The 19,999-nt window shown below is 54.2% G+C and overlaps 1 protein-coding gene across 10 annotated transcripts in view; it reads left to right on the top strand.

Annotated features, from left to right (window-relative positions):
- Positions 1-10,444, top strand: part of AHDC1 (AT-hook DNA binding motif containing 1) — a 67,568-nt gene extending 57,124 nt beyond the window's left edge. For 9 of the 10 annotated variants that reach the window (XR_004973986.1, XM_036349050.1, XM_036349047.1 and 6 more), the window contains one exon: positions 9,999-10,444. The gene's annotated coding sequence lies outside the window, so the exon portion shown is untranslated. Of the gene's footprint in view, positions 1-4,559; positions 5,849-9,998 lie in introns of those variants that run through there. The other variant, XM_036349048.1, reaches the window with a different exon arrangement.
- Positions 10,445-19,999: the final 9,555 nt, after the last annotated feature.

Genomic DNA, 19,999 nt, shown 5'->3' with positions numbered 1-19,999 from the left:
CCCTTTCCTGAAGCCAAATGCTTTTCCAAGAGTTCAGTTAAATGTTGATAGATATTCAGGTGTCTTTATCAGGCACTGTGACCTCCGTAGTTAGAGTCACAGTTTTATGTTCTCGAGATTTTATGTTTTAGGAAAGGAAAATCAAAGGGGAGAAGGTTGGAGAAATCATTTTCTTGATGAACAGCCTGCTCCAGAAATACAGGCACAACTAGCCCATCAGATCCCACTTTTGAACAACAGACCTGTCACAGGACTGGCTCAGGTGTGGTGGCGGTGGAGTGGGCTGGGGCCCTGTCTGAGCCCCTCTCTCTTCACCTCTGCTGCCACTGCGGCCTCCTGGGAGCGGCTCTTCCTTGAGAAAGAATAGCAGGGCTCCTGGAAAGCCCCGTCCCTGATCTGGGGAGGCCATTCAAGGCCAGGGTGACTCAGGGTCCTGAAGTCATGTCAGTGGAAACTTATTACACCCTCCCTGCCTGACCTCAGCTCCCTTGGTGCCCGAAGGTGGCAAAGGGCAGCATGTGGGAGGCAGGAGGCCTAGAGAAGGACCATTCCCCAATTGGCCATCAACTTGCTATATGCCCTTGACCAAGCTTTTATCCCCGCCCCGCCCCCCCCCTTCGCCCCACTCCAGCCTCGGTTTCCCCATCTGTTCAAGGAAATTTACTTTGATACTCTCTTAGGCCCTTGCAACTCTGCATGGCATAGACAATGGATCAAACGTATTTGCGGGGGAGGGCAGCTTATTTTTCCTCCTAATGAAGCCAGGCCGAGATTAAAATGGCCTTCCATTCCCCGTGCGTCTTACTGCAAGCAGTAGAGCCACAGATCTGAAGCAGGGCAGGGGGAAGCTGCTTAGGGTTTAAAATGTCAAACTCTTGATCCTTCTCACTGGAGGGGAGATGTCTCATGGATAATCAGAAATGTGAAATAATCCGAAAACCATTCCTCCCAGGCTCTGGGTGGGAAAATAAATAGGTGTGGGGGCTGGGTGTTTGGGCAGGTCACAGCTCAGTGAGATACATAATGGAGCCACCAGCGAGGCCTGAACACAGGAGGAACTGGGACACCATCCAGCCCCACATGCTGGCCCTGCTCCCTGCTCGGAGCTAGGAGTTGACAGCACTGTCCTCAAACCAATGCATTCAGTTATTCCAAAGACATCTGTCCAGCACGCACTACGTGCCAGGCATGGGGACACCGCAGTGAATACCACGAATGAGATCTTGGTCCTGGGGTGGGGGTGGGGGCTTCCAGTTTAGAGGGAAAGACAGTAAACAGAATGGCGCAAAGTATTTGGGAAATATCACCGTAGGAAGGACTGCAAAGAGGAGAAAAGCTAGGAGGCCATGAGAAATGCTGACCAGATCCCGAAGCTGATGCTTCAAGGATGGAGTGGGAAGAGCATTCTGGGCAGAGGGGACAGCAGTGGGTAAAGCCCTGAGGCAGGAAGAAGCTCAGCTTTGAAGACAGTAGCGCTGAGTGAGGGGGCGCGGCAGGCAAAGCCAGCATCACGCGGGGCATCGGAAGGAGTTTGAACTGTCTTCCAAGACAAATAGGGAGCCACTGAGGTGAGCCCTCAGCTGGGACGTGCCAAGGGTCTCGGTGGAGCAGGGCAGGTGGTGAAGGAGGGAGCCCAGGCAGGCACTGCAGACGGCTCTGACCAAGGCCATGGTAGAGCTGCCTCCCTTTATCTGAGATGGCACCCCAGTTCCCTCTCCTGAGACAGCCTTCCAGGGCCAGGCACTGACGAAAATCACTGTGGGGACGAAGGTTTGGGGATCCAGGGGATGGAACGGTGAGGAGGAAGAGTTAGCAGAGGGAGTGTCCCTGTCAACAGGACGTAAGCAGAGAGGACAGTGACAGGCTCGTTCGCCAACAGACAGCACTCGGTGTCGGGCACGGAGAAGCAGTCCTTCAGCTGAGCCACATCTTGAGTCCCTCCATGCCCATGCCAGTGCCAGACATGGGGAGACAGAGCAGCCATGACCTCTGTCCTCAGAGTCGGCGTCCACCCCGGGAAGCTAAAACAAGTACACAAAGAAAACACCGGGTGGAAAGTGGCAGGTGCCAAGAGGCAGGGAGCAGCAAAGCTTGTGCTCCAGGAAGGTGGGTGTTGAGGTCAGAAGTCATCCCTCTGCCCCTTTGGTGAGAAAAGGGACACATTTTGTGCTGGGCTCTTGGTGCAGCACGACTTTACTGGCCTTTCTCAGCTGCCTGCGAGGCGAGTCCCCACCCTCAGTCAGGGAGTTGAGGAAAAAAGGTGCAGCGATGAACTTTGCCCAGAGGACCCATAGTTAGTAAGTGGTGGAGCCAGCATTTGAACCCAGTTCTGGCATCACCCCCACCCCATATCCCCCCGCCACACTGCTCCCCCTCCGCCCCACACCCCTGACTCCCCACCCACAAAATGACAGATTGGTCGGATGTTCCCTGCAACTGTTCCTGGGCCTGACATTTTTAAATGGATGTTGAGGTTCTGCAGAAGAAGCTGCATTTCAGCTCGACCTTGAAGAGTAGGCAAGATTTGGACACTGGAGAATGGGGGAGGGGCATTCCAGGCAGAGGGAACTGTGGGCCAGGGCAGGTCACATCCCAATGGGAACTAAAAGAGGAGAGCTCAGAGGAGCCAGAGTAGAGAATGTGGGACCAGACTGGTCTGGGAGCTGAGCTAATGGGACAGAATAAAAGGGGTGGGGGTCGCGGGCACCTGGGCCCTTACAGACCTCTTCTCTAGTCTCTTAGGAAAGCAAAGCCAGACAGACTGGCTCCTTGTTGGGCCCTACCATGCCCTGGGACGGGGGGGAGGGCAGGAAGGGCCCTCCAAGGTGTTCAGGAATCTCGAGTCCCCCTCTCCTCCCTGCTCCCTCTCAGGCCTGGATCTGAGTCCAAGAGAAATGTCACAGGTCTTCCAAGGTTACACCAGCTGGGGCCTGACCAGAGCAGGAAGCAGTTCCCAAGGCCACCGTCCAGCAGGGTCAGCAGGCATGCCCGGACTGGGGCCAGGCCCGGGCTGCTCTGGGCTTTGTCTCTTCGTGTCTTGAAACCTCAAGAGGTCACTTGATCTTGCCTCTGGCCCTGAGCAAGAAGAGGCCCTCACGTCAGGGGTCAGCCAGCCCTGCCCTGCCTCTTCGGGGCTCCTCTTCCCAATCCCCGAGGCTGGCCTCCCTCCGATCCTAGCTCTCGCCTCTCCCGCAGCCATTTTCAGGCCAGGCCTTCTTGTTCTGAGCCCTCATTTCCTGGAAATCTAATCTCTCCATGAACATGCCCTCTCACGCTCCTTCTCTCCCACATCCCTGTGGCCCTGGAAGAAGGACCCAAGGGAGCAAAAAGCCCTGAAACGGGGGGAAGAGGAAGGGGGGTGGAAGAGCATGCCTGTGGGCACAGACAGGCCTGTGTGCAGAATCTGATTCCATCTCAAACCAGCCAAGTGACCTGGTGAGTCACGTCACCTTGCTGCATCTCTTATGAGAATTAAATGAGATTACCCGTGAAGCACTTAGCCGAGTCCCTGGCACAGTGAGCACGTAATCGGTGGCTGGTAAATGGGGGGATAAAATCCTCCTCACCACCTGCATGCTGGGGCCTCTGATCCAATCTGTGTGAGTCACACACCCCTGACCTTCTCCTGCTTGCTCAGGACTCTGCAGCCAGGCCTCCTTCACCTGCTCAACCGGATTCCCTCCTGGGAAGGACCTGGTATCTATCTCGTGCGAATGTGGGGCTTTTGGTGGGAGATGAAATGCTACCTAGGTCTTTGCCTTAGCAACTAAGTTCTCCCTGGGGAGCCAGAGAGACAAGGTAAGTCACAGGCCCCGCCCCAAGAGACCCGAAGCCAACTGCATATCAGGACCCAGGTCAGCTGGAAGGCCTGCCCACACACGCGTCCACACCAGTCCTCTCTCTCGGCGCAGATCCTCTGAGAAAGATTTCCTGTGGCTTTGTAACAGGTCGTGGTTTTTCCCCTGGCAGATTTGCCACCTTTGTCACCATAACTTCTGCTGCCGTAGTGCCCTCTGTTTATGCTGGAGGGCAGAAGGAAGCAGATTAATTCTGTATTCAACGCACATGAGCCAGCCACCTTTCTGGGCCACGCATTGCAGCTAGTGCTGAAGGTACCGCTGAACAAGACAAACAGTGTCCTGCCCTCATGGAGTTTGCAGCCTATAAATAGGTGTTTATGAAAAGCCTCCGTGTGGGTATCACTCTCCAGGGAAGGGGATGAAAACGGTCCCACCAGGGGTGCCAGGGACCACTTGTGGGCAGTGCCGGCTTCCTGGAGGCAGAAAACGGGTCTTGAACACATTTGAGACTTCAGAAGCTGTAACGCCAGCTCAGCCGCCTGGGGCAGAGCACCCAGCACCTTCCAGGTCTCCTGCCCCGACTTCTGTGCCCCCTGCCCTAGTCCATTCCCTCCATTGCTGCCACCAGAGCGCTTTGTTCGCCAGTGCATGGTGTCTGGAGCCCCCCAAATATTTACTGAATGATTTAAGACATATTTGCTCCTATGACTTCATTGCTTAACACCTTCAAAAACTGTTTTTTCTTTTTATTGATTTTAGAGGAAGGTGGGAGTCGGGGAGAGAAACATGGTCAGTTCCTCCCTCACGTGCCGACAGGGGATCAAACCCACCACATTTGGGTGCGTGGAACGATGCTCCAACCAACTGAGCCACACAGACCAGAGCGCCTCCTCCCCTCTGCAACCTCCTTCCCTGCAAAATAAAGCCCAGCTTCCTAGCTTGGTATTCCGGGTATTCGAGGCTTCTTTTTTGACCCGACCCCGACCTCCTCCTCACTCACGCTCCCTTTCCAGCTGTGGACTGGAATCAGGAGTGGGGGGCGGGGCGCTTTCCCCAGCGTGCCCTGTGCCTTTGCTCTGGCTGTTCTCTGGCCTGGCCTGCCCTTTCCTACCCACCATCCATCTCCCACCTGTCAGTTCCTATCTTTCACTCAGACATCACCTCCTCCAAGAAGCGTTCCAGGATCCTTCCCAGGCCCAATTAATCTCCAAACCTTCATGCATCCATGACAGCCCTTCCTGGGAATGTCCTCCCCACGCCATCAGCTTCTTTCGGCCAGTTACTCATGTCAGTGCACTGTTCCCATCTCCCTCCCCAGTATCTCATCATGCCTGAGACATTTCAGGGTCAGGGTTTGGTTTTTGTTTTTTTTTTCCCCTTGAGTCAAAGAACAGTATGTAGACTAGGGAGAATTGTGAGAGGAAAGGGTAAGTGCTGGGGAATGGGGAGAAGATGATTTCTCTCAGCTTTTGTTCTCAGATACGCTCCTAACAGTGGGGCAGGGCTAATTGGGCTTTGGGGGATCTCCAAGTACAACCCTCCTGGTTTACAGAAAGAGAGAGAGGGAGGGGGACTTGCCCAAAGACACACAGCCACCCAGGCAAGGAGGCACCACATGGCAGAGTCAGGAAGGGCCCTTGGGGATCGCACAGTTCCGCTTTCTTGCCCTTTCTGTAGCCTCCATCCACTTCAGCTGCATCCCAACACGTACCCACTGGTATCCCCTGTCTTTACACAGGCACCGAGCAGGAGACGGGAGAGGGTGAGGATAAGCCTCCCCCCAGCACCTGTAAGAAGTATGAGACTCCCGAGAGGTGGGAGAGGGACACAAGGCCACACAGCTCGGTGGGCGGCCAGGGATGTGAACCTGTTTGGCCCTATAGCATCCCTGTATGCCCAGCAGTGGAGGAAGTGGGAGACCCCTAAGGAGGGAATGAGGGGGAAGGCTGGAGTTGAAGAAGCCCCTCTCCGGTGGACACAGATGGTTTATTTATTTCTGTTTAGTTAATCATCACCTGAGGATATTTCTTCCATTGATTTTTAGAGAGACTGGGAAGGAGGGAGGGAGGGAGGGAGGAAGAGAAACATCAATGTGAGAGAGACACATTGATTGGTTGCCTCCCACATACACCTCAACTGGGGCCAGGGATCGAACCTGCAATCCAGGTACCTTTGACCAGGAATTGAACCCATGACCCTTCTGTGCGTGGGATGTTGCTCTAACCACTGAGAACACTAGCCAGGACTGGACTCTGATTTTTTTTAAAACTTCCCTGGAGTAGGGAGGGGAGCTCCTCCCCACAGCCTGCCCATTCCCAATGGGAAGCCCCACCCTCCTGGAATCTCTCAGGTGTGGCCTGTGCCCCAAGGGGCATCAGTGTCCTCTCCACATTTGAGGGGCTTGCTGGCCTGACTTTGCCTGAAAGCATCCGAAGGGGTGGATTAGCCTTTGGGCAGCTGTGGTTGCCTCTGGCCACTTGTCTCTGGAGCCCTTTCTCAGCGCCTGGAGCTCTCTCCCGTTACCTGTCCAATCCCCTTGTTTTACAGAGCGACCGAAGGCCAGAGAGGGAAAGGACTTTTCCCAGGTCACACAGCAAGTCAGTTCAGTTCCATGTACTCTCTTGGCCTTCTGCTCCGCTGCCTTGTTTGATGTGAGGCCCCCTTCTGAAGGGCAGTGCCTAGAAGGTGGGGGTTAGACCTTAGCTGTGGCCTGCAGTTAGTGGGTGTGAATATATGTCTGCTGGTTGCTTAAATGAACACGGAATGTGTGCTCCTTTTTTAAAAAAAATTTTTTTTATTTATTTCAGAGAGGAAGGGGGAGGGAGAGAGAGATGGAAACATCAATGATGAGAGAATCGTTGACCGGCTGCCTCCGGCACGCCCCACACTGGGGACTGAGCCCACAACCCGGGCATGTGCCCTGACCGGGAATCAAACCGTGACCTCCTGGTTCGGAGGTCGATGCCCAACCACTGAGCCACGCTGGCCGGGCGGATTGTGCACTCCTTTAGTGGGGAGAGCAGCTCTCTGCAGACAACCTGATTTGTACTTTGAGTCCCTGCCCAGCTACCCCTCAGTGCCCCCCAGTGCCAGCCCCCACTGACAGGCAGAGACCATTTAGTGCCCAGACACCTCGGACAGGAAAACTGCTAGAGCACAAGGACTCCATGGCAGGGGACTCTAGTCCTTCATCACGGAGGCACTAAAAGGTTAAGTCTCATGAACAATGGCTGGTGCCCTGGGGCGCTAGGCACAGGCTGGTTGGTGTTGGGGATACAGAGGTCCACACAGGTCTCTGCCCTGGAGGAGCAGGGAAGGGAATGACAAGTGCACTGGTAGCTATGGTAACAGGGTGGTCTGAGGCAGCATCCAGGAGGTGTGCCGACCTGAGCTGGACCTTGACATGCTCATCAGACTTAGACCCGTCTTCGCTATCTTCGCCGTCGTTCAGTCAGCACACACTCCTGACCCCAGCGTGTACTGTGCTCCGCAGGGAGGAGAAGAGCCACAGTGCCTCCTGCCAAGGCTGGGCCCCCCAGGGCTTCCCTTGGCACAGTCCTCCTCGCCCCGCGTTGTCATTTCCTGGTTTGGGTCTGCTTTTCTTCCTTCTCTGCTCTGTGAGCCCCTCAAGGGCAGGGGCTAGCAGTCTTGTTCTCTGCTTTGTCTCCAGTGCCCAGCCCTGGGCCACCTGGCATGTGCGCCTTGGTTCCATTTTGTGGAAAATTGAACCTCGTGAGGTCAGGGTTCTATATAGCCACAGCCTTCTCCATCCTCCCCTGCTCAGGAGCCTCTGGATTCGATTCTCTCCCCATCCCCCACCGTCCCCCAGATTCTGGCCAAGTCATGAAAGCTGGGGAGGGCGGTGGGAGGAGGAAGGTGAGACAGGATGGCTTAGCAGAGGGTGAGAAAGCCTCCCTGCTGCCTGGCCACCGGCACCATGGGAATGGTTCTGGCAGGAGCTGCCTGCTGGGCTGAGATCACCATGGAGACCCGGCTTGGAGAGGGTCACTGGCAGTGGCTAAGGGCTGGAGGGGGTGGGGGTGACAGGGATTTGTGAGGAGGCTCCCAGCCTGCCCTGGGGCCCTTCAGGGGAGCAGGAGAGGCTGGGGTTTGGTAGAATTCACTTGCTAAGTGGTTTGGAGCAGCCCATTCTAAGTCTCCCCCTCTCTGTCTCCCCAACACATTATACCCATCACCCCAACAGGAGGTTCCCGAGCTCAGCAGCTGTTTTTAAACTGCATAGAACTGTCCTGCAGATCGGTGCCTCCAGCCCTTCAGCTGCACCTTTCCCCCACATCTAACAGTCCTGCCTAATGGACACCCTGCTTATCTCCGCAGCTGCTCCTGTTTATCACCCCACCTGTGGCGAACTGGCATCCATCCCACCCCACCCCTTGCCCCAAGAGTTGCTTTTCCACCAATCCCCCCAGTCGAAATATAGCTGTCACCCTACCTGGCATACCTCTTACCCCTGCGGCTAATGTTCCATCCTCCCCTCCCCGCAGGAGACCTGACAGCTTAACAAAGATGCAGCTCCCACCCTCCCCCTCACATCTCTGTTTGCCACCTGGGCTGAGGCACCCCGATGGGGTGCTGCTCCCACCACCTTCCAGGAGCCCACCTGGGTCCTCTGGCCTTGGGGTAGTACTGGCAAGTCCAACCTCAGGACAGAAGTCTTCCCCGGGGCTGACTGCCCAGCAGACAACAGCCGAGGCTGAGCAGAATTTAAATGTGGCCTGTTGGGAAGGGAAGCCAAGAAGAGGACAAGGGAGGAGAGGCTTTCTGTGGCTGCCGGTTCCTGCAGGGTGGGGGATGGTGGGCTGGCTTGCTGAGGAGCCGGAGAAGGTGTTTTTAACACCCTCACCTGCCCCTGAATTCTGGTGGGACGGTCACTCACCAAGTGTGGGAGATGTGAATTTCAGGGCTCTGAGAGGACAGAACTCTGAAAGGGTCAGGCTAATGACTGGGGGTCTTGCAAATGACTGAGCCCATCCCTGCCCCTCTGGGCACCTTCCTGCTCATCCCAGCAAAGCTGGGGTCTGGGTAGGGAGTCAATACCCTGGGGCCCTTCTAGGGAAGGGGGTACTCCAGCCCTCCAGTGTCTGGTGGTTGTAGGGACTGGGGACTTGGGAGTTCCTGAGCTTCAGGAAGGCAGGAGGTGCAGCCAAACGCAGATGGTATTGTGTTGGGCAATTTCTTTATTCCTTTATTCAGACAGACTTCCTCCTCACCTCACCTCTCTAAGGAACAGAATGGCATCAGTGGGGGCTGGGAAGAGGGTTCGATTTAGAAGAAATTAAAGCGGCAGTTCACACCTGTGCTGTGCTAAGGCCCCATCTTCTCCATTGTGTCATTTCTCAGAACAGCCTGGGTTGGAGGAATTACTAAACTCATTGTTGCATGAGGAAACCCAGCCTTGGAGAGCCTAGCTGGCCCAGGCCCCAGGAAAAGAATAGCAACTAGTAATTAGTGTCATTTATTATGCATTTATGTACCAGGCTTAATCTGCCTTGAACCACTAACTCCTCCCAACAAACCTATGGAATAGTTCTGTTGTCCCCTTTTTACAGATGAGTAAACTGAGGCTCACAGAAGATTCACCAACTTGCCCGAGGTCATAGAGCTATTAATGGTGGTGCTAGCATTTGAACTTAGCTGTGTCCGGTTCTAGAGTTCAAGTTCTCTCTCTCTCTCTCTCTCTTTTTTTAATATATTCGTATTCATTTCAGAGAAGAAGGGAGAGGGAGAGAGAGATAGAAACATCAATGATGAGAGAGAATTATTGATTGGGGGCGTGCAGGACGCCCCGCATTGGGGATCGAGCCTGCAACCCGGGCATGTGCCCTGACTGGGAATTGAACCATGACCTCCTGGTTCATAAGTTGACGCTCAATCTCTGAGCCACGCCAACCATGCTAGAGTTCAAGTTTTGGAACTCCAACCACTCACCCAGCACATCCTTTACCTCTCAATGGCCTTGGACCACACATGATTTTACAGATGGAGAAATTGAGCTCAGAGAAAGCCAGGAGCAGCCCAGAGTTTCATGGGGAACTGTTTGGAGAAGGAACAATGGGGTTAGCTTCTCTCAGAATCCTGGTAGGACCAGGGTGGGGTCCCACACTTAGCCTCCCTGTTCTCAGAGCTCAGTGTCTGCCTGCTGCTGACTTCTGTCTCTTCTCTTATGTTTCTTTGCAGCTTTCAGAAAATCAACGCCAAGACCCCTCCCAGCGTCCACATCGTCCTCTGGCAGGAGCGCTTGCCCCTCTGCCTCCCGCCCCACCCCACCTGCACCCCCCTGCAGCCCCATCTCCTCCAACCTCCCCCCGCCCCCGCGCCCCCGCCCATCTCCTCCACGCAGAAGCCCAAGGTGAGCCCTTTCTGCACAAAACCAGCAATTGTAAATACTTTTTAAAAATGTACAAAACTTAAAAAACAAAACACAGTTTTAGAAAAAGACAAAAAAAAAGAGAGAGAGAGAGAGCGCGAGAGAGCGAGCGTGTGCAAGAGGTTGCAAGCGGGGCCTCGAGGTGTCCAGAGCCCCTGCAAGTATGCACTGAGAAATTTATCTACAGGTCGTTTGACAAAAATGAACAATATCCTATTTATTGTATATACTGTTTTATTATAAATCGTGGATTGTATATTGCATTCTGTAAACCTGCTGTGGTCCCGTGGTGTGCAAATTCGCATGGTGGGGGGGAGGGGAAAGAACCTCTTGCGGGGGCTTTTTTTTTTTCTTTCTTTCTTATTTTTCACTCTTTTGGGTTTTCTCTTCTGTTGTTGTTGTTGTTTTCTGTTGGCAGGACACACCCAAAGATCCAAGTTTGTATTAAAAAGAAATGAAAAAAAAGCAAAAAAAAAACAACACACACACCTTGTGTCTTGTGAAAGGGGCGGGCGGGTGAGTGAGGGTGGGATGGAAGGGGCAGGCCTGGGTTTTGTCACCAGCCACTGGGTCCCCAGAGAAGTTGAAATACTGCCCTGTGGTCCCTCCCTTTTGCCTGAGATCTGAGTCACCTTCACATCTGGGTCCACTACCCCAATTCCTCCCCAGGCCCTGGGTCTCCCTGCCTCAGGCTCCCCAGTCTGCCCCCTAGTACTTCTGGCCCCCGGTCTGTTCATTCTGTCCCAGGCGCAGGGATTCTGCCTCTAAGCTCCTTGCTTTGCCCTAGGTCTTGGTCTCCCCTCACTCTAAGACCCTCTTCTGGCCCACGTCCCAGCTCTCCCTTTCTCTGGGCCCTTTTTTATGTCCCCCGGTCTCCCCTGTCCCTGGACCACCGTCCTTTTCAAAGTGCAGGGATGCCTGCCTCTAGGACCCCTGTTCCCCCGAGTCCTAGGTTCCTCTGAGTCGAGTTTCTGGTCTCCCCTCCTTCTGGACCCCCGTATGTACTCTCGGCCCAGGGTCCTGTGTTTCCCCAGCCTCTGGGCCACACGTTCTATTCTGGTTCAGGGACACACTTGTCTGAGTCACTCATTCCGTCCTAAGTCCAAGAACCCTGTGAGATGCCCCCTGTCCCCACAAGGACTGGAGTGCCCCCCCCCTTTTGTCTCCCCTTTGCCCCAGGCCCTGGGTCTCCTCTGTCTCCAGGCCCTCGTTTTGCTCCAATCCACCTCCATCTGCCCCTGCAAACTGCAGGTGTGACTAAGCCAGTCACACCCTTTCTTTCTCTGCTTTCTCTTTTCCATCCTGAGCCCCAAATGCTGGGTCTGGGTTTCCTCGCAGCTTTCGTAAACTTTGGAAATGCAAAGACGACTCTTCCTCCTGTGCCTGCTTCTGGTGGAGCTAGAAGAACTGAGCTGTTTCCCACTCCCCTGACCTTGGGGAGCTCTTGGCTGCTTGACTAAACAATGCCTGGTCTTTAGCAAGCAGCCTTTCCTATCGGTGCGTTGTATGTTAAAGCTCTGTCCAGTGTGGCTTCTCCATGTCCCTCCTGCGGAAGCTCAGGGAGACCCCAAGGGCCGGCTCCCCGTGGCCTCCCTCCCTGACCCAACCAGCAAGGTCCAGGCTGGGAGAGTCAAAGGAGAAGCCCAAGGCCTGGGGCCCTTTCTGCCCAAAACCAGCAACTGGAATACTTTTTAAAAATATACAAAATTTAAAAACAAAACACAGACCCCCACCTTGTGGGCACCCCTGTCTGAAAGAGAAGTCCGGAGGTTCAGATCGGGGCAGGAAACAGAACTGCAGCATCTGTGCTGGATGTGACGGCTCATCCACCCACCAAGGCCCGTCCACGAATCCCCAAGTCCTCACCCTCCCGCATGGTGAGAGCAAAGGCATCAACACTGTGCTCAAGCCGACAACCAGAGAGATGCTGGAAGTGGGGGCAGGGAGCAGTCAGACCCCGGGAGGGTCGGGGAGAGCGGCTTTGTTCCTGGAAGCGGAAAGAGCATGTGCAAAGGCCTGGAGGTGTGAGAGGGTGGCAGGGGGCGGAAGTCACACATAGTTAGGTCTGTTTGGAGCAGACACTGTGTGGGGAGGGGAGAGAGCTTTGGCAAACCACTCGGGCAGGGTGGAGGCTGGTTGGAGAGGGTGGGTGGCGTTGCAGGAACCAGTGGGGGAGGCCGGAGAAGCTTGTTTTCAGCCCCAGGAATCGCCTGCAGGGAAAAAATGTGCTGCGGTTGCTGAGGAAGCAGAAGAGACTTGGAGAGGCTGTCCAGGTGGGGCAGGCTGGGCAGAGGCAGTGCCCAGTGGGGGACTGAGGGCTCCACTTGTGATTGGTCTAGAGATGGGGAGGAAGACCAGTGAAGAGTATCTACCACAGAATAAGAGTGGGGATAGGGAGGGGGCGACCCAAGGAGGAAATGGGAATTCAGGGAGGTGATTATAGCCCAGCAAGGGGGCTTATTAATTTGAGAGCTTAACTTGAGAGGATTAACTACAAAGAGAGGGGTGTCCTGGCCAGTGTGCACAGTGGTTAGAGCACCAGCCCGCACACCGAAGGGCCTGGGTTGCAGGTTTGATCCCCACCTCCAGTCGGGGTGCGTTTGGGAGGCAACCAATTGATGTGTCTCACATCGATGTTTCTCTCCCCCTTCCTCCCACTCTCTAAAAACATCAATGAAAAAAATAGCCTTGGGTGAGGATTCTTTAAAAAAAAAAGGGGCAACAGGAGAGAGATGGGAACTCGGAGAAGAGCTTATAGCTTTCGGGATGGGAGGCAGGCTTGGTAAGGAAAACTGGGGTTCCCTGAAAGGAGGGGTCAGCGAGAGAACGGGGGAGAGCAGGGTTCTATAGCTTAGTAAGGGGTAAGGAGAGCCAAGATGTATTTTGCAGAACAGGCTCCAGAGGCCAAGGGCCCAGCCTTTGGGATTTAAGGTTCTCTGTGCCCTTGGGCCCTGGGGTCTTGGGCAAAGGACAACAGAGACCCTGCCCAGGTGGGTGGGGAAGGATGAGTAGCACCCTGTTTGTTTATTTTCTTTTTTATCCTCACATGAGAATATGTTTTTATTGATTTGAGGGAGAGAGAGAGAGATAGAGAAACCTAAGTGTGAGAGAGAGAAACATCTCTATTGCCTCCCATACTCACTGCAACTGGGGAGCGAACCCACAACCTGGGTATGCACCCTGACTGGAAATCGAACCAGCAGCCTTTTGGTGGACAGGGCTATGCTCTAGCCAACTTAGACAACCGGCCAGGGCACGGCACCCTGTTTGATCTGTTCTTACCACAGTCCCACACCTGATCCCAGAATATATCAAGGCAACATAGTCCCTAGGTATTTGGATTTTACCACCATTTATTAAATACTTCCTGGAGGTGCTTATTCCTCAGAACAATCCGTGAAGTAGAGAAAGATACCTCACTTACAAATGAAAAGACAGCTTCAGAGACTTGGAGTAAGTGACTTGTCCAAGATTACATGGGAAGTGGCAGAAGTAGGTTGGCCTGGCATCTGAGTCTGAGCCCTTGCCTTTTCATAACAGTTTTGGGGGGGCGGGGGGAACCTGCTCATAAAATTCATCCAAAAAATGATTTGTTCTATAATAAAATTTTAAATTATACAAATAAAAATCAGAAATAATTATACAATTATAACACTATGATCCAGATACTGTTCTAAACATTTAACATATGTGTGTGTGTGTGTGTGTGTGTGTATAGATATATATATATGAACTCATTCCTTCTCCACAACAATTCTACGAGGCTTTTTATTGTAACGATTATTATCACCGTTTTACAGATAGAGAGGTAATTTACAAAGACCACTCAGTAAATAGTGACACCAGGGTTCAAACGCTAGATTGTGGAAGTCTGCTCACCGCACTGTTAAAATCTACTTCACCACCATTCCTGGTAATAAACCCAGTGTCAACATCTCTGAGTCCATTCATCTAGATCAGTGGTTCCCAATCTAGGGATTCTGATACTATTGAGCTGGGTGGGCCTGGGCATTGGAATTTTTTAAAGCTCCCCAAGTGGGCCCTAGCCAGTATGGCGCAGTGGATAGAGCATCGAACTGTGGACCAAAGGGTCCCCGGGTTCAATTCAGTCAGGGCACATGCCCGGGGTTGCAGGCTCCTCCCTGGCCCAGGCCCTGGTCAGAGCACGTTCAGGAGGCAACCAATTGATGTTTTCTCTCACATCGATATTTCTCTCTAAAAATCAATGGGAAAATATCCTGGAGTGAGGATTAAAAAATATAAATAAAAGCTCCCCAGGTAGTTCTGTGCAACCAAAGGTGAGAACCTCTAATCTAGGTGTTGTGCTGTTTGCATACAAGCAGGCACCTGTGGGCACACACCTATATTTTTTTAAAAATATATTTTATTGATTTTTTACAAGAGAGGAAGGGAGAGGGATAGAGAGTTAGAAACATCGATCAGCTGCCTCCTGCACACTCCCTACTGGGTATGTGCCTGCAACCAAGGTACATGCCCCTGGCTGGAATCAAACTTGGGACCCTAGAGTCCGCAGGCTGACGCTCTGTCCACTGAGCCAAACCAGTCAGGGCGTGCACACCTATATTTAAGGTGTCCTAGGTGTGTATCCGATGCCTTCTTGTGTGTACACTATGGGATGCATTCATGTTTTTCACTGAGTGGTGTAAACTACTATGGATTCTCTGAATAGACTGTTAGACACTGTCAACACATTTCTTTAACAAATGATGTATTTAACAAATAGTTTTTAAGCACCTACAAGATTGCAGGTATGTCCCAGGCACTTGAGGATACAACAGTGAACAAAAGAGACCGGGCCCATGCCTTTGAGTGTAGCCTGGCGGAATTGACCAGCTTGGTCCTCTGTCTTTCCCTGTGGGTGGCAGCGGTTGGAACTCCTCGGAGATTGCTGAGGGGTGAATGGGAGAGCTTAGGAAGGTAGGACTTGTGGTGCAGCTGTGTGCGTGGTGATCCTCTGGCCGTACTTGCAGAGGTGTTTGAGACAGGGAGACCCAGGGCGTGTTTCTGCGTGTGAACGAGTACGGTTGACTGGCATGTGTGCATGATCTGGGCCTGAGAAAATATGGGCAACTGTGGTGGGGGTGGGGAGAGGGAGTAAGGGAGGGCTGTGTGCAAGGTAGTCACTAGCCCAGAACAGCACACAGATGGTGGCGCGCGCGCGCGCACACACACACACACACACACCACCAGCTGCTGCAAGGAGGAGGTGGGTTCCAGTCCCAGGGCCAGGAGAACTCTGCTTTGGGTCTGTGGAGGAGGAGGCATGGCCAGGGCTGGAAACTCTAGAGTGGGAGGAAGGGAGGGAAAGAGACAGGAGGCCAGGGACCCACATCTTGACCTCTGGCCTGTTTCCGCAGTTCTGACTTGGTGCTCTGGGTCTCTGTGTGAGCCTGGGTCGCCCTCTGTCTAATGTCCATCTCTGTTTCTCTGTTCTGGGTCTTGGACTATAAGGCTGATCGCATGACTCCAGGTCACCAGTCTCCAGCCTACTTGGCTCTCTGTCTTCCCCCTCCAAATCTCTCCGTCTCTGTCTCCAGGTCTCCTCTGTATCCTTGTCCTTTCTTGTCCTTGCCAGGTGGGGGGAGGGCCCAGTGCTCAGCGAGCAGGTGTCGGCTTGCTCAGGCAGCAGGGAGTGAAGCGGAGGAGGGCGCAGAGCCAGCAGCCCCTGGACACAACCACACCCCAGGACACACTCAGGGCACTCGCAGGAGCATAGTGACGTGGAGAGTCGGGTTCTCAGGGATTCACAGGGAATTCACAGACAGATACACATTGCAGCATGCAGCTGTGCCCAGAAACGCACAAGGGTGCAGAGGGTCACAAGACGATACCAAGGGATCTCGCGCACACACACGAAGAAATACTCATCCAGGTAAGGCACCCCTGGGCATACATCCAGAGGAAACCCAGGGCCATGGGCCTGCAAACGGAAGCGCACACCTTTATACGGCACAAAGGTTAGCAAAGACAATCGCACTCAGCTACGCCAGGGCAATCATACTCAACCGCATACAATCAGGAATGAAGAGGCAAAAACATGAGCACAGACGGGCACAATAGGCACACGGAGGAACACAGCCGGGCATGGGGCATGGGCCGAACCCTTCAGGGCGCGCCACCCCCGCTCCCCGCCCCTAGGGGCTCACTCCGGAGCACCTGGGAACACGCCCATCGGCCGCGGGGGGCGGCACAGCGTGGCCCGGGCACACCTGGAGCCCCCAGCTCGCCCGCGGGTTCCCCAAGTGTGCGTGCCCGCTGGTGCGTGTCGCCACCTGTGGGAGGAGAGGTGCGCACTGCGCCTGGGGCGGCCCGGATGCGAGGCGCGGGGGAGCGGTTGCCATGGCGAGTGGAGCGCGGCCGCATACTAATGGGGCGGCCAGGGGTGCTGCCTCCCTGCCGCCTGACTGCCTCCTCCTACTGCTTCCTCCCGCGCCTCCGAAGTCACCCCGGCCCGCTGCTGGTCCCCGCGCCCCACTCCAAGGGCCTGAGCCCGATGCGGGGGCGTGGGAGCAGTCGGGAGGCCCTTGGCTGCAGGACCCTCGTCTCCCCCGCTCCCCACAGAGGAGGCCAAGCCAGGCGGGGCTGAGGGCCTGGGGCGCTGCAGGGGCTACCCTGCCTGGACGCGGGCATCAGACGGGCACCGCAGGGCACGCAGCTGGGAGCGCAGGTGCTGCTTTGAAAATGGGGGTGGCTATCCTGGGAGGGGAAATCAAGGGGAAACTTAACCCTTCTCGTCCCTGGGCTAGGCTGGGGTGGAGCAGGGGACTTGACCAATCACTAACACAACCTCATGCCTCTCTTTCCAGCTGCTTCTAGCATCGCTCCAGTTCTGCCTTGACCTACGGAGTGGGGGGGGAGGGAGTGGCGGGGCGCTCAGCTACCATCACTCCAGTTCTGTTCTAGTATGATTGGTGAAGTGGTGGTGAGGAGAGTGCACTGAGGACTGCGGGGAGGGGGGCAGTAGCGGGAAGGGTTAACACCTCCCCATACCTTGATCCCAATCCCAGAGCCCCGTTTTCACCGCAGCCTTGACCCCTCCTACCCGCTCAGCCCCACTGTTTTAATTGGCATGGAGGGGTATAGCGGTACCCTGAGGTGGGGGGAGCCAGCAGAGGGTTTGCAGGTACAGGCAGTGGGAGGGGGGCCTAATGGGGGGGAGCCAGGCGGTTGCCTAGCAACCCCACAGCTGTCTGTTGACCTAGAAGAAGCTGCGCAGTCTTGACACAGCTGGTGTTTACATGTAACTGAGGCTCTGGCTTAGCGCTTGCTCGGAGGAACGCTGAGGCAGGGCCCTGGTGGCAACCTGGCCCCGGACCCAGCTGTGGCGGGCTCTGTGCCTGCCTGCCCTCTGCTTCAGCTCCCACCTCAAGTCCAACCAGAGAGAGTGGGAGGACAGGTCCCAGAGCCAGAGACTTCGGTGCTGGGGAAAGTTGACTCACACACACAGAGAGACACAACCTGAAGCCTTCAGCATAGAAATGGTGGGAGACTAAGCAAGGGCTGGGGGAGAGGGACGCCCAGTTTGTGCACAGATTTCAACCCACATAGAGAACACCAGCATCCACAGGGACACGTGGACATACAGACCCACAGAAACCAAACGGATTAGGCACACACGCACAGGCACAGAGATGTCTGTAGACACCATGATATCCAGATACACAAACACAGTAATCAAGTGATTGCAACCCCAGCACAGACATCTCCACAAACTTCTTGATGCAGAGGACAAACAAGGCACTGACCATCTGACAGAGACACCCACTCACACACACTGACACACAGAAGCACCCCTGTGTTCATGCCAGCACCTCTCACATGAACACGGTTCATTCCAGCTAGAGTTTGCAGGTCTGCATTATGAAAGGGAGAAACCCAGACCCACACGTGGACTCACCCACAGGCACACAGAAAAACACACACAATGCCTCCAATGCTTACTGATTGCCTATCAGGCTCAAGGCAGGCAGTGGCTGACACCACTGACATAGGCAGAGACACACCCAGGAGCCCAAGATGTGAAGAGGTCCCTGAAAGACCACAGGCCCCGACATGTCCCACCACACCCACACACATACCCGTAGCAAACACATGCCAGCCCAGGGTGTGGGCAGAGCTGAGACGTCTCCCTACCCACAAGCTCTGAGCAGCAGCAGATGTGCCTTGGGGTCAGTGAGCGCTGGTGGCCGCTGGACCAGTGCCAGATGAGCCCATACAGCATGGGCTGCAGCCCTGACCCTCAGCTCTAGGGAGGAAGTAGCACCACCTCTTTCCCTGGGAGTCCCCAGGCTGAGTGGAAAGATACAGCCCGTCCTCCAGAGCCCCCATCTGGAGCTCTGTCCCCCAGAGCCCCTGGACTGACAGAAGAGGCCTTGCCCAGATGAGCCCAGTCTGATGGCGGCCATATCTCCCTCTCAGGCAGCTCTGGATACCACAGACAGACACACAGGCACACATGCTAGCATGCGGCAGCTCCTGGGGGGTTCTTGCGGACTTCCTGACAGAGGTGAGCCTGGGGCCTGGCTGTGGAGCCCAAAAGGAAAGGGGGGAGGGAGTGTGCTGAGAAGGGCCTCCTTCTCTTTACCCCACACCCTGCCCCTCATCCAGCAGTTCCTCCTCCCCCCAGGGCCCAAGGGGCCTGCTGGGGCCCCACAGCCCCATCAGCCCAAGCAGTGAGCAGGAGGAGGAGAAGGGATATTTTTAGCTTCTCTGCCACTGACATTTCACAGCAGGCGACCTGGGGTGAAGCTGAGTGAGTGCTGAAGGCTGGGAGAAGCCGACAGTGCCTTCCCGCCCCCATGCACAGTGCACACGCACACACCACTGTGCACACACACAGCCACGGCCCCCAGCACTCCCAAGGCTCACATAAGTGGCACAGCTTTAGGTACACAGTCTCAAACCTAGAGACACATATGCACCTTTGCTCAAATTTGGTCACATGCCACTCACTTATGCCTAAAACATCCCACACCTAGCCCTAGCCGGTTTGGCTCAGTGGATAGAGCATAGAGCGTCGGCCTGCAGACTGAAGGGTCTGGGGTTCGATTCCTGTCAAGGGCACATGCCTGGGTTGCGGGCTTGATCCCCAGTAGGGGGCGTGCAGGAGGCAGCGGATAAACGATTCTCATCATTAATGTTTGGGTCGCTCTCTCCCTCTCCCTTCCTCTCTGAAATTAGTAAAAATATTTATAAAAAACAAATACCTCACACACCTGGACACAAAATACATCTATTCACATATCCAGATACATGCACACATAATTCATATATATACATATGTGTGTGTGTGTGTGTGTGTGTATACATATCACACTTCCCACACCAAGCCAAGCATGTGCACACTCATTCATCATTCATTCAAGAAATGTGACTCAGTGCCTCCTGTGTGTTGACACTTCTAAATACTAAGGATACCGTGAACACAATAGACAAAAATTCTACCCTTTATAGAGTTTACATTCTGGCAGGGGAAGTTTGACAAAAAAAAAAAAACAACAACACAGCAACACAAAAAATAAACAAAGAACTACACATATAAGCCAATCCCCCAAAATATACAACCACATGTTTAAACAGTTCTCTAACATTCACTGCCCCACAAATACATACAGTTGCACACATAACCCATAATCAAGACTCATACAAACAACTTCACTATGTACCTCAAAATATCACAGATGTGTGTACACAGCAGTACACATATGCAATTGCACACTTCCCATATATTCATGCAGTCCAAATACATGATACACACATAAATTCAACCACACACACACACACACACACA

This window comes from Myotis myotis, unplaced genomic scaffold, assembly GCF_014108235.1.
Source record: "Myotis myotis isolate mMyoMyo1 unplaced genomic scaffold, mMyoMyo1.p scaffold_m19_p_2, whole genome shotgun sequence".
Lineage (NCBI taxonomy): Eukaryota > Metazoa > Chordata > Mammalia > Chiroptera > Vespertilionidae > Myotis > Myotis myotis.
Note: the sequence above shows the minus strand (reverse complement) of the source record. Positions and strands in the feature narration are given on the sequence as shown.